Raw genomic sequence first — 14,527 nt, 5'->3', positions numbered from 1 at the left:
CACATTACTAAAAGAAACATTACTAGTACTCAAATCATACATAAATCACACACAAACACACACACACACACACACACACACACACACACACACACACACACTTATAGTGGTAGACTGCAATGAGCCACTTTCACCAATAGCCAAGAACATCAGACAGAATCTTAACACAAGAAACAAAGGAACTAATAGAAGTTATGATCCGATTGGGTTTGACAGACATCTATAGATCAGTCCAAACACAAAAGAATATGCCTTCCTCAATGCCAAAATTGAATTGAACTGACAACCCTGATATTAGCCAACATACATACAAACATCTGATTTTGACAAAGAAGCTAAAATTATACAGTGGAAAAAAGAGAGTATCTTCAACAAATGGTGCTGGCATAACTGGATGCTGGCATGTAGAAGACTGCAGATAGATCCATATCTATAACCATACCCCAAACTTAAGTCCAAATGGAACAAAGACCTCAACATAAATCCAGCCAAACTGAACCTATTTGAAGAGAAAATAGGTGGTACCGTGGAACGAATTGGTACAGGAAACAGCTTTCTGAACACCAGCAGCACAGACACTGAGATCAACAATTCATAAATGGGACAAAAGCTTCCTAGTTTGTAAGGCAAAGGACACAGCAAACAAAACAAAATGGCAGGCCACAAAATGGAAAAAGATATTCACCAACCCCATATCTGACAGAGGGTTGATCTCCAAAATATACAAAGAACTCAAGAAGATAGTTTCCAAAACACCCAATAATCCAATTAAAAAGTGGGATACCCAACTAAATAGACAATTTTCAATAGAGGAATCTAAACTGGCTGAAAGACATATAAGAAAGTGCTCAACATCCTTAGCCACCAGGGAAATGCAACTCAAAACAACTCTGAGATACCATCTTACTCCTGTCAGAATGGCTAAAATCAAAAACACCAATGATAGCTTATGCTGGAGAGGATGTGGAGAAAGGGAACACTCCTCCACTGCTAGTGGGAGTGCAAACTTGTTCAGTCACTTTGTGAATCAGTATGGTGATTCCTCAGGAAAATGGGAATCAGTCTACCACAAGATCCAGCAATTCCACTATTAGGCATGTACCCAAAAGATGCTCATTCATACAACAAGGACATCTGTTCAACTGTATTCATAGCAGCATTATTTGTAATAGAACCTCGAAGCAACGTAGATGCCCCTCAACTGAAGAACAGATGGAGAAAATGTGCTACATTTACAAAATGGAGTATCACTCAGCAGAGAAAAAAACAATAGAATCTTGAAATTCTTAGGCAAATGGATGTAACTAGAAGAAACCATCCTGAGTGAGGTAACCCAGTCACAAAATGACAAAATTGATATGTACTCACTCATATCTGTATTTCAGAGATAGAGCAAAGGAGTCCCTGCCTACAATCCACATAGTCAGAGATACTAGGTAACAAAGAGGACCCTAAAAGATATACATGCCTGCCCCCAGAGAAGTGGAAATGGACAAGATCTCCTGAGCTAATTGGGAGTATGTGGGAGGGGAGAGGGAGCTAGAAGAAAATGAAGGGGACAAGAGGAGTGGAGTGGAGGACATAACAGAGCAGGAAGATTTAGTCAGGGGAATATTTGATGAGAGCAAGAAAAGAGATTTCATAATAGGGCGAGCCATTATAGGCTTAAAAAGAAATCTGGCACTAGGAAATTTCCAGGGATCTACAAACTTGACCCCTACTAACAATCTAAGCAATAGTTGAGAGGCTATCTTGAATAGTCTAGGAATGAGATTCCTAGAGACTTCATCCAGTAGCTGATGGAAGCAGAAGCAGACACCCACATGTAAACACTGAACTGAACTCTTGAATCCAGTTGCAGAGATGGAGGAATGATGAGCAATTGGATCAATACCAGCCTGGAGAAACCCACAGAAACAGCCGACCTGAACAAGGGGGAGCTCATGGACCCCAGTCTGAAAGCTGGGAAACCAGCATAGGACTTTCCAGACCCCCTTAAAGAGGATGTCAGTTTGGAGGTCTGGGCAATCTTTGGAGCCACTGGTAGTGAAACAGTATTTATCCCTAGTATACAAATGGACTTTAGGGGCCCACTACACATAGAGGGACACTCTCTCAATCTAGACACAAGGGAGAGGGTCTAGGTCCTGCTCCAAATGACATGACAGGCTTTGAAGATTCCCCAATGGAATGCCTCACCCTCCCTGGGGAGCAGATAGGGTTTGGGATAGAGAGTGAGGAAGGCAGGGTGGAGGGGAGGGAATGGAAACTGCGATTGACATGTAAATGAATCTTGTTTCTAATTTAAAATTGGTCTACTAACCATTAGAAAAATAATACATACATACATATATATGCATATATATAAACTTGAATATTTTATTAAGAATCAACAGTGTTTATAACTAGTTTTGATGTATAATTACTATTCTACTATATTTTTGAACAAATGTACCAATATGACTTTTACTATGGAAAAATCTTTTTGTCTCCGAAATAATCAGGTGTTCTCATTTGACATTTACATACTTAAAATAAATTTCCCTCTATGTCTTTGCATTCTTTCAGTAGTTGTTTTTGACATCTCTGGTTGCTATCATGATCCAGTTGTGACTCCTATGATTGTGTGCCACCGGGTTTTTCAAAATTTAATTCCCCTCACCCTATGAAAACTGGTTTCTTCCAGTTTGGGCAAATTTCACTAAGCCAGCTAGTTTCATTTTCTGAACAGGGTAGGATTATAGCAGTGACTGGTAAAACTTCATTGCTCAAAGGATGCCAAAGTAAGGCTAACATTGTTGATATTTTAAGAAAGGACTTTTAATAACTAGAATTTTAGATTCTCAGAGATGTTGCCAATGTTTACAATTTATAATTAGAAATTTCTTCACACCATATAGAGCCCCAGGGTGCAAGATGCAATGCAGAAAGAGATTGGCTTGTTTTTTTAATTATCATAAATGAATCAGAATCTTTGAATACTTTGTCCTTTCTTGTATTTATTTTTTCTGTACTTCATGGAAGGTGAATGGTAGCAACAACAAGGAATTTGAAATTCTGAACTTATCAATAAATTAAAAGCTCACTGTTATTTCTATTTGATATTGTTTTGTTTTTTCCCATTGTAAATGTTTTATGTTTTTTGAGACAAAGTTTCTCTGTATTGCTTTGGATGTTGCCCTGGAACTTGCTTTGTAGACCAGGCTGGCCTCGAACTCACAGAGAACCGCTTGCCTTTGCCTCCCCAGTGCTGGTATTAATGGCATGTGCCACCAACGCCTGGCTCCTATTTAAAATATTAGAACAACTGTGCAATTCTAATTTTGGTTTAATTTGATTGTATTCCAGATATAATATATAATGAAAGGAGTAATATTCACTTATAATACTACTTCAAAAATTCATTAACTCATTAGTGTTAGCTATCATAACACATAAAACTTTATTCTGATAAGATTACTTGAGTGTCAACTAAACAATTTTGCTTGCCTTGCTTAGTGTCTTGTACCCCTTAGATAAATAGATGACATAAGATCTAGTTTCTTTCCACTCTCATTTAATTGTTGCAAATTAAATAATTTCAATTATATTACTCCATGATTCTAAATTTACTGTAAAGTGCTGGTCATTTTTCTCTTGAAACTCAAATTAGTTTTTTCATGTTTCTGATAAAATTTAAGCCTCACATTTGACAAAATGGAGCAATTAGAAAATACTCAATGATATATATTTATATATGTAAAAGTAAAATCAGAAATCTTTTTATGTCCTGTAAGATAAATAATGTTTAACCTTCCCCTATATAGTCTCCTTACTCATTTCTATTTATCTCTGATACAGTCGGTTTTTCCAGGCCCTGTCTCCTTAATTGATATCTCTAAACTTATTCCACCCAGGAATTCGAATTGACAATTCTGCTTCTCTCTGCCTTATTCCCACAATAAGCTTATGTTAGTTCTATATGCTCCAAAATGCTATTTTTATTTGAAGATTTATCTAACAATAGGCTGAACTTCTGAATATATAAACATTCAGCTAGGGCTAAATGAAGTGTCATTTGTGAATTTTGACTGGAGCATTAATTGCTAGATGATAGTAATTAAAATTTTTAGCATCAAAAGAAGGATATACACCTTTTAAAATATTTCTAAATACATCCACTCAGACGTTCAACCTAAGTAGTCTTGAAAAGTATGTGATACATTAGATGAGTATTTTTTTATACATTACAGCATCGTTATCCTAAAGTTGTACCTAAACTCTCAACCTCAGTAGTTGTTTTGTCTCTACCTGCACTCTGCTGAAACAAAACTCCCCAGATATTTCTGCAAGGGATTTTCTTGATTATATTATCAAAGCAGAAGATATACCGTAAATGTGGTTGGAGCATTCTAGTGGAAGCTCAGATAAATCAAAATAGAAAATGAAAGCATTGTTTTTTATTGCTTGTCCTCATGCACTTCCATCCTGTTGTTGTGTTATCTCTTCACTAATATTAGAACCAGATTCTTTGAGTTTTAAAAATAGACTGAAAATCAGCAGTTCTTCAGGAAGTCTTCATGCCTACAGTTCTTCGTTGGGACCTCAAAGACATCCATCTCACCAATACATCTAGATTCAATTGAACAAGTATCTCACAAATATCCTCTGTATGTTAAACATATGATAAAGGTTGACTTGATATTACAAGGAAGAGTTACATAGGTGAAGGCTATTTATGGCCAGCTAGAAATTTGTTACTTTATAAAAATGTAAGGAAAACTGGTATATATCATTTCTGTATCTTTGTTAATGTATATCATCCCCTTTCAGTCTATCTTCTTTAGCTATAGGGGAAAATGTATTGGGATAATTGTACTACCTAAAGTATAGAAAATATTTTATATCTTCTCAGTCTTTGTTAATGCATTTTGTCTTTTCTCAAATCAGTCTCAGACATATGAGACAACATATTTGGATACTTGCATGAAGAGAGTAGAAAGTAACTTTGGAAATAATATGTAAATAATATTTTATTTGCTGAAAATAATATAGAAGACAGATTGATTTAAAATCATAAATGCCCAGATGGGAGTACTCAAGTGGGAGGGTTTCATTCCAAATTTCTTACCACTGTTACTCATGTGGAAAGTTTATTTAGTTCTGTCTTCATTATTAGCATATTTAAACAATTTAATTTAATAGCTTATACAGTTCACATTTTAATATGAATGGCTTGTGAATTTGAATTTTATGCTAAGTACTCAATCTCACTTCAAACTAATGAGGTAATAGTCCACTCCAGCAATGAATTCAACTATGTTTCTTACAAAAGAATTATTTTGCATTTTAAAATGGAGAATTTGGGGGGAAGTCAAGTTAAATCCTCAGAGATGCTCCTCATGTGTTAAATCTTCAGTTTTTTGTTTGTTTTGTTTTTACTTTACTTTGTTAATGAAATTGCTTTTGGTTGTGTTTAAAACATGAGGTAGTAACAATTGTCTAAAAGGCCACAAAAAAAGTTTTCAATGACTACTACGTAGCATGGGTATTTGCTTAATGACCCCATGTGTTGTTCAATTTGTTTAATAAAGTTTACTTCAGTGCTTCTACAGTTTTTGAGGGTGAGATTAGAATACAGCATAAACAGAAAATGGGAGAATGTGAACTCTCTCTCCATATTACAAATTATAAGTTATGATTTTGCTTCATAAATTTAGAATCAAAATTCTCAGTTGTTAAATCTAAATATGCACTTGTTCCAACACTGTCTTTCCCTATATTTACTTTGCAAGCAATTTAACATGTCCTTAAATCATGCAATTGTGCCATTGCCAGAAGCAAATAAGTCCTGTGGCAAATAACCCAGGGCAGCTGCCCAAGACAATCAAACTTGAGGATAAATGATTTCATGGCAACTGTTCATAGTATTCTTGTGCTATAATTGAAGATGGCAAGTTCAGAGCTGAATTTTAATTATGCTAAGAAAATTAGAAGATTCAATAGTGTTTCAGCTGTCCCTAGAATCCATAAGCAGAGGAGGTAAAGTAGCCATTTTAAACCATGAGCTTTGCATACAAATAGTTGGATATATTCTGACCCTTCTTATCAATTTGGAAAATTGTGGTGGTACTTACATTTTTTAACTCTAATTGCTTAATTGGCATATAAATTGCACAGCATTTGTATCTTTTGAGAACAACAATCTTGATAAGTTATATGATCTATGCCAAAGACTAACTCAGAATTAAAGAAAATCAGCTTTCTTTAAATGATGTAGGAACTTACAGGCTGAGTAACTGAGATCTGAAATGCTTTTGACCAATGTATTTTGAATTTTAGACATTATCATGAGATACCATGGAGATGGGACCCAAGTTTCATGACAATGTTTCTTCATGTTTCTCGTACATATTATAAAAGTATATGGTGAAGATACATTTAAATAATAGAAGTTTAAGAATACTTAAAGTACGAGTATCAAATGAAGTCAGTTTAGAATGTTTTAATTGTGATATGTTTTAGTGCAACATCTTTCAGAATGTAAAGGAATTGTAATTTTATCTTTGCATTAAAGATTCTCTACTCACGATAAATGATATTAACCAATGTATATGTCTTCCCCTTGTGTCACTTTCATGAAATGACAACAGTATGTGTAAAGTAAGAAATTAAATAGCTATATACCTTAATAAAATTGAGTTCTTTAGGCTGAATTAATAATTTGTCTACTGAGAATATTTCATTTTCTTAGCTTTGTTCAGAGCACAAAGAAAGGTGACAAACTCAACATTCTGCTAATTTATGGATAACATATTTCTATTAGAAATTGCATGAAAATGTGTATTAATCCTCTATTTAATATAAATCACTACAGTCATTTTAATCATGCTTTACATAACTATTTTCAAATAATCCATTTAAAAATATCAAAAACACTCTCTTAGAAGCAATGACATTTCAGACAAAGCCTAGAAGATTTATTCATGCTAGGTCTCATTTTGGGTATTACTTATTTTTTGCATGTATCTCTTCAACTACTGCTTAGAATATACAAATATGCTACATTTTTGTGAATTTAAATTATCACAGTCTGGGTATATTTAAATAACATTTCTGACTTAAAAAATCTTGGTAAAATTAAGTTCAGTACCTACATGCTATTTCTTATCTCCATAGTTAAAGAAGTTGAAAGTTATAATTGTTTGGACAAATTTAGGAGCATTAGAGACTGTCTGTTGAATTTAATATGATAAACATTGATATTCAAATGAATAACATAGGACATATTTCTTTTCAATATACTATTTGTGGAAGTTATCAAGTTGATATATTATAATAAATATAGGTTTTAAGCAATAACAGCTATTTTATATAGTATAAGAATCACTGTCTTCTTAAAGTGTACTTTATTTGTTGGAAATTCTTGAATGCTACTCTTTTACAACAACTGATGTCATCCTTATTCTCTTTAAGACTTGAGATCACAGAAATGACTGATATGCAGCTATCAAGTCAGAGACACATTTGTAGAAGACAGTAGTTTTTGTTGTGATTGCTTCATTGTTATTTAACAGTGAACTAGTTAATTTTAATTATAAAATTGAATCAAACTAGAATCAACTAGGAATAGAAAAACTCTTTTAAGAAATTGCCACCACTGGCATGTCTAGGGAATACTTTCTTCTTTGCATATTGTTTTAGGAGGGCCCAGAGTGAGCAATTCTATCCCTGGAAAAGTGGGTTCGGTCTTTGTAAGAAAAGCTTAACAGAATCTGGGCATGGGAAAACCAGTAAGTAGCATTCGTCCATGGTTCTTGCCCTGTTTTTGCTTGGGTCCATGTTCTGACTTCCTTCTTTGGTGAATTGTATCAAATACACCTCTTATTTCCAACTGCCTTTTGATCATGATGTTTATCACAACAACAGCAAGAAAACTAGAACATAGAGGGATAGATTTTTTTATAAGAACCAGTGTGTCAAATCATTCTTAACAAACTAAGTTGTCTCATTACCTTTTGTTTATTTCTAGTGAGTGTCCACATTATCCTTGAATTACATCACAAGCCCACACCTATGCTTTTGGGTGTGTTTTCTTCTTTCATTAAACTAAATTCTTTCTCACACTGGCTCAATCTCAGATTCTTTTCTTTTTTATTTAAACCTTTAATCTCAGCTCTTACTGAGTAGAGTTGTCTGGAAATAACCCTTTAGTCATCTGTTCCTGACAGTGCTGTGTGGAGGTGTTTCCGCATAATGCCTACTACCACCAGGTTTCATAGCACAATGATAGAGAAAAAACTCATGTAAAAGTGATAACAAATAGAAATGACTGTTCCTTCTTATAAAGTAAATAAGCTAAAAGAGAAATTAAATTCAAATAAGAAAATTGGGATAATTCACTTAAGAGATATAATTTAAATAGTCTAGATTGCTAGGTCATTAGGGTATCACAAAGATATTTCTGCTTGAGTGAAAATACAGTTGTCATATATTAACAATAAGCTGGCTCATTTCAGTTACAGGGTTGTATGGAAATATATACAGTAGAGAAAGTGCTGCAAAATCCTTTTTTCAAAGACATTAGGATTAAGCTTCAGAGATTTAAAGATTTTGTAGTTTGATGTGTGTGTGTGTGTGTGTGTGTGTGTGTGTGTGTGTGTGTGTGTGTGTGTACACATCTGCCATGGCATATATGCGGAAGTCAGAGGATAACTTGCTCTGGAATCCTGGAATAATTGCTCTCATTCCACCATGTAGGTCAAGGAGATTTAACTTGATTCTGTGAGCACTAACTCCAAGCAACACTGAATAACTTAATAATGGGCTGATTCCTGAAGAAAACTGGTTTACTCATGCTCAGCAGTTATTAATTTCCTGTATCACATTATCTATAGATAATTTCTGTATTTGAGTTGACCATAGTACCCAATGTATTTTCTCTCTGTGGAAAATGAATGGTATAATGTATCTTAATTAGTGTACCTACTACATCTCCGCAAATATCATACATTCCTAGAGAAACACTTCTCTCTTTCAAAAAGAACAGTATTTGATCACATAATTGTGAACTTGACATTAAATTAAGAGTCATACAGAGACAGCACATGAATAATAGAATTACTGAAGAAAAAACAATTTGCCATTGTGAACATCAGTCACCCAAAGAGACAGAGTAGAGGCAATAGGAGGGGAAATGTAACAGACTTTTAACTTTTGTTTATCTCATTCTAAACTTCATACTTTATAACTTTGCCATACACGCTGCCTTATGCAGTTTTTAAGACATGACAAATTTCTATTTGAGTTTTGATAAATTTTCCAGGTTTTTTAACAATTAAATGAGTAGTATCTGTTCAAATTAGGGAGCTGTTTTCATCTTGAAGTAGCCAATAATGGAATACTGAATTTTATGCTAATAAATAGATTTTATTTTAAATTTCCCTGGAAACAGACTACTGCATGTCTTTTTTAATTAAATTTACTAACAAACAGCAAAGAGACTAACTTTAAAAAAATAATGTTGCTATAAAAGATATTTCATCTCCCATCCAGTTTCACATTTACTTTCCCCTCCACCCAAGCTCTGTTGTGTGGTGTCTTTCTATCTTGCACTGTTTTATTTTTTTAATTAGGAAAGATAAATGTAGCTTTCTAATTAAAAACTATTCTATGAAATAGAGTTAGAGCTTAGCATTGCTTAATAAAAATAGAACTAGCCCTTCCATCGGCTGATCACAGAGAAGCAGAAACAAACTCTATTTGGGACAATAGACCTTTAGAATGGATATATGAGATACATAAAAATTGTGATAAACTATCATATTCTCAAAATTATTATATTCCTAAAAGATTTTCCCAAGTCTGAGTTTTTTTCCTGCACAATTTAAAATATGTTCAGTGGGCCTGTGGCTACAGCTTATTCAGTAAAGTACTTGCTATGATAGCTTGAGGAATTGTCTGCATTCTCAGCAGCTAGGGACATTGTTGGATGCAGTAGTGAATGCGTTTAATACTAGTGAAAGTGGAGACTGAGATTGGTAGATAATTGTATCTGACTGATCAAATATACAGCCTTGACAAATTAGTGAGCTCCAGGTTCATCGAGAGATCTTGTCTCAAACTGAAAACTAGAAGTGGAAGAAAAATGCCCAACATCAAACACTGGCTTTCACAGAACCATATAAACCCTTTCTCCCAAATAAAATACAGCACAATCAAAATGTCTTAACTCACCAAGGATTAAGGTTTGTCTAGTCATAAAAATGTACTCGGGAACTGAATGTCCATGAAAGAAAAAAAAAACTAAGACAATGTTTTACAATAACCCAATTTTTATTCTTTATCTGGTCCCTCAATTACACAGAAGAGATTGTTAACATGAAAAGTCAAAACATTCAGAAACCTTAGTACTATCCGTAGTTCATAATATTCTGTTGCTTGCCTTCAAATCATGAACATCAAATGATCACAAATAAAAATATCACATGTTGTCTCATCTTTTAGAACTTTAAGATCATCATAGGACATTGTAAACATCTCAGAAAGCAGGCAAGGTGGTTCTAATTCAGCATGTGGCCCATCAAGAAAAAAGCACTTAGGCTCACACTTAAATCTTCACATTTCTTAAGATCTTGTTTAGTCTGGTCATTCTGACACTCAGGTTCACCCTTGAGGTTCTGTCTGCTGTATCTGTCTAGCTTTGTGCAGCCTTTCCCTGGATAGTTTCTCTCTAAAATATCACCAAAGTCAAGGGACTCCTCAGCATGAAGATCGTCCAAAGAACAGAAAATACAGATAGTCTTAATTTTCCTTCTTCAAGTGAAGGCCGATTCATCCAGAGAGGCAATTCTGCTGGGCAACGACTTCTCTTCGGTGTTATTTCCTTAAGGCTGAATAATAGCTTGTTAAGTTCATCTCCTTCGGACCTTTTTACTCTTACATGGCTGAGGTTCAAGGTCTTTTTACCAGGCAAGTTTTAAGGTCTTTAACGTGGTGAGCCTGGGGTGATTCCTTCGGTTCTGGGTCTGCCTTCAGAGCAGTTCAATCTGAACTTGCATGCATATATTGAGCATCACAGAAGCCATGACGTAGAGAGAAGGGAAGTTGATGTGCAGCTGCCAGGCCAGCCTGAAGAACAGAAGCATTGAGCGGGTCAGTATGGGGCCAAAGCCACCATAGCTACGGGTAGCAGTCATGAGTGACAGATCATCCATATGCAATGCAGCTGTGGTTATGTGGAGGTTGGCACTCCCACTGCCCGTAGGCACACTGCTTTGTCTTGAATCTTCTTCTTGCCCACTGGTAATTGAACAACACAACCCAGTTTAAGAGAGCCAAAACACGGGTTGTTTTTCCAAGAGCTTCTGAAAATTTTTGCCTAATAATAGCTATCCCCAGTGACATCACAAAGCCAACCTGCACATGTGCATGATGCCAATGCTGACCTCAGCATTTTCACTTGCTCAAACTTCAGCCACCTGAAGATGGATATTCAGTTCTTCCGCAGGTTGGTTATGTTTGGCAAAGTACTTGTGGTACCTTATGACTTTACAGGAATGATGTTAAATCTATTTCCTTTTCTAAGGAAAAATCTGGCCTACATACTGTTTTGTCTTGATTAGAAACAAGAAGAGATAACTGCTTTCAGTCTCAGATCTAGTAGTGGGTACTCTGAAGGCTTAGAACACTTACAAAACTGTATGTCATAGATATCACATGGCAAAAATCATGGTTTTATACACTAGCACATCTTAGTGTTTCTAACTTTGAATACAGCTCTGTAAGTATTCGTTTTGGTAAACCAGTTACTCAGCTTCCTCTGGATAAGGGGAGGGATAGTTCACATTCCATGATTAGTTAAATCACGTAGGGTTTATATCGTTTACACTTATTTATATTGACATTTTTAATTTTGCATGCTTTTAATTTCTGAGAAAAAAATCCAACAAAGATAATATGCAAAGTTGCTATTCAGTGGGAGTTTTTTGCCTTGAGGCACAAAGACAGGTTAGAAAAGTCCCTCTAATACCAAACAACCCAATTAAATAGTGGGGTACAGAACTAAATAGACAATTCTCAATAGAGGAATCTAAAATGGCTGAAAGACACACAAGAGAGTGTTCAAAATCCTTAACCATCAGGGAAATGCAAATCAAAACAGCTCTGACATACCATCTTACTCCTCTCAGAATGGCCCAAATCAAAAACACCAATGACAGTTCATGTTGGAGAGAATGTGGAGAAAGGGGAACACTTCGCCACTCTTGGTGGGAGTGCCAATTTGTACAGCCACTTTGGAAATCTGTATGGCAACTCCTAAAAAAATGGGGATCAGTCTACCATAAGGTCCAGCAATTCCACTTTTAGGCATATACCCAAAAGAAGCACATCCATACAAGGGCATCTGTTCAATGATGTTCATAGCAGCACTATTTGTAATAGCCAGAAGCTGAAAGCAGCGTAGATGCCCCTCAACTGATGACTGGATAGAGAAAATGTGGTACATTTACACAATGGAGTACTACTTAGTGGAAAAAAAACAATGGAATCTTGAAATTTGCAGGAAAATGGAGGGATCTAGAAGAAACCATTCTGAGAGAGGTAACCCAATCGCAAAAAGACAAACATTTACTCACACATAGGTGGATTTTAGACATAGAGTAAGGATTAGCAGCCTACAATTCACACGGCCAAATAAGTTAATGTAAAAGGAGGACCCTAAGAGAAGGGGCGAGGGTCAAGATCTGATGAGCAAATTGGAAGCACAGGAAGGGGGGGAGGGAGCTAGGAGAATGAGAAAGGGAGAAGAAGAGGGATGCAGAGGAAATGAGGGAGCAGAAAGTTTGAGTCAGGGGAAGAATAGATGATAACAAGAATGGAGATATCATAATAGAGGGAGACATTTTTCATTTACAGAGAAATCAGGCACTAGGGAAATGTCTGGAGATCCACAAAGATGACACCAGATAACAATCTAATCAATATAGGAGAGGCTACCTTAAATGCCCTCCCCTGATTATGAGATTGATGACTGATTTATATGCCATCCTATAGCCTTCATCCAGCAGCTGGGGGAAGTAGAAGCAGACACCCACAACTAATCACCGAACTGAACTGGAACCCAGCTGCAGAGAAGGACAAGTGAAGAGCAAAGGGGTCCAGACCACGCTGGTGAAACACACAGAAACAGCTGACCTGAACATCAGGGAATTCTTGCTCCCCAGACTGATATCTGGAACACCAGCATGGGACTGATCCAGAACCCAGGAACATGGGTTTCTGTGACGAAACCTCAGAATTCTACGGGACCTCATGCAGAATTTCAGTATTTATCCCTATCATAGGTGTGGACTTTGGGAGCCTATTCTATATAGAGGAATACACCCTGAGCCAAGACACATGGTGGCCCTAGGCCCTATCCCAAAGGATATGATAGACTCTGATGACACCCTATGGAAGACCTCACCATCCAGGGGGAGCAGAAATGATATGTGATAGATAGGGTTTTAGTTGGGGGGTTGGTAGGGAAGGACGGGTGGGAGAAGGGAACTGGGATTTTCATGTAAAACAATCCTGTTTCTAATTCAAATAAAAAAAGTTGGAAAAAAAGGAAAGTCCCTCTGGATATGAATATAGAATTAGGTGGGTCATAGCCAGTGAAGTCAGTGGGGGTACACAGAGAAACTATAACAGAGGGCAGGGTCTTCCCAGGGGTCTACTTATTCCATTCAAGAAGCATCCTAATCACCCTAGAATGGGAGATCTCATCAGGAACAACAGCACTCGGCTCCTGTGCTGTCACCTCTTCTTCTTTAGTGCCCAAGCCTAGTTTGATTATGCTGTACATGTGGTTGAAGTGGGTCTGCGGCATCCTCAATTGAGAAACCAGAGGAAATCAGAGCAGTTTCAAAGAGCAGCACCACCAGGTCCTTGACACTTTTGCCATTTTTGCCTGCCTCAGCCTTCTGCTACAGTGTCTCCACAAAGGGTTGGTTAGTATTGATCTCTTGGTTACTTTTGTCCATAAATTATCCCTTTGTAGAATTTTGTCCAAGTTCCAGGCCTTCATGATCTGCTCCTTGATGTCGGTACAGCTACTGGTGCGTGTCACACTGCAGCAGAAGGAAGACACAAGCCCATGATCGATTGTCACCTTCTCATCCTTCTTAAACAAGATCTTCCCCATGAGTTTGTATCGATTGCCAAACTTTTCCTTAGTCTCCTCCATTTTCTCCTCTTCCTCATTTTCTGGTAGCTCCAGGCCTTCTGAATTCACCAAGACTGGGCTATTTGCATCAAATTCATTGAGCCTCTAAGATTTCTGTGGATTATAGCATGGATATCCTTTACTTTACAGTTAATATCTACTTATGAGTAAGTACATACAATTTTTGTCTTCTGCGTCTGGGTCAGATTACTCAGGATGATTTTTTCTAGTTCCATCCATTTGATTTCAAATTTCTTGATGTCATTGTTTTAACAGCTGGTTATACTCCATTGAATAAAGGTACCACACTTTCATTATCCATTCTTTGAGGGGCATCTA

General features: G+C 36.2%; 1 pseudogene; it reads right to left on the bottom strand.

The window, feature by feature from the left end:
• LOC113837693 overlaps positions 1–14,527 on the bottom strand; it is a 57,133-nt pseudogene that overhangs the window by 40,380 nt on the left and 2,226 nt on the right.

The sequence above is a fragment of the Cricetulus griseus genome, chromosome X (assembly GCF_003668045.3).
Source record: "Cricetulus griseus strain 17A/GY chromosome X, alternate assembly CriGri-PICRH-1.0, whole genome shotgun sequence".
Taxonomy (NCBI): domain Eukaryota; kingdom Metazoa; phylum Chordata; class Mammalia; order Rodentia; family Cricetidae; genus Cricetulus; species Cricetulus griseus.
Note: the sequence above shows the minus strand (reverse complement) of the source record. Positions and strands in the feature narration are given on the sequence as shown.